Below are 1,053 nucleotides of genomic sequence, written 5' to 3'. Positions count from 1 at the left end.
ACCAGCAGGTAGCCTAGTGGCTAGAGTGTTGGGCCAGTAACCAGCAGGTAGCCTAGTGGCTAGAGTGTTGGGCCAGTAACCAGCAGGTAGCCTAGTGGCTAGAGTGTTGGGCCAGTAACCAGCAGGTAGCCTAGTGGCTAGAGTGTTGGGCCAGTAACCAGCAGGTAGCCTAGTGGCTAGAGTGTTGGGCCAGTAACCAAAAGGTTGCTGGATCAAATATATTGTTATGCGCCTGAACAAGGCAGTTAACCCACTGTTTCCCCGGTAGGCCTTTAAATAAATATACAAATAAGAATTGTATATATCAAAATCTCTGAATGAGCATCAACTCACAGAAACAATGGTCACAAGATCTGGATGACTCTATGATCTCTTTGAACAAGATTAGTCAACATTCTAGAATGAAACGTAGATCTCTTTGAACAAGATTAGTCAACATTCTAGAATGAAACATACATCTCTTTGAACAAGATGAGTCAACATTCTAGAATGAAACGTAGATCTCTTTGAACAAGATTAGTCAACATTCTCGAATGAAATGTAGATCTCTTTGAACAAGATGAGTCAACATTCTATAATGAAATGTAGATCTCTTTGAACAAGATTAGTCAACATTCTAGAATGAAATGTAGATCTCTTTGAACAAGATTAGTCAACATTCTAGAATGAAATGTAGATCTCTTTGAACAAGATTAGTCAACATTCTAGAATGAAATGTACATCTCTTTGAACAAGATTAGTCAACATTCTAGAATGAAATGTAGATCTCTTTGAACAAGATTAGTCAACATTCTAGAATGAAATGTAGATCTCTTTGAACAAGATTAGTCAACATTCTAGAGTGAAATGTACATCTCTTTGAACAAGATTAGTCAACATTCTAGAATGAAATGTAGATCTCTGAACAAGATTAGTCAACATTCTAGAATGAAATGTACATCTCTTTGAACAAGATTAGTCAACATTCTAGAATGAAATGTAGATCTCTGAACAAGATTAGTCAACATTCTAGAATGAAATGTACATCTCTTTGAACAAGATTAGTCAACATTC

Source organism: Oncorhynchus keta, chromosome 24, assembly GCF_023373465.1.
Source record: "Oncorhynchus keta strain PuntledgeMale-10-30-2019 chromosome 24, Oket_V2, whole genome shotgun sequence".
NCBI lineage: Eukaryota > Metazoa > Chordata > Actinopteri > Salmoniformes > Salmonidae > Oncorhynchus > Oncorhynchus keta.
Note: the sequence above shows the minus strand (reverse complement) of the source record.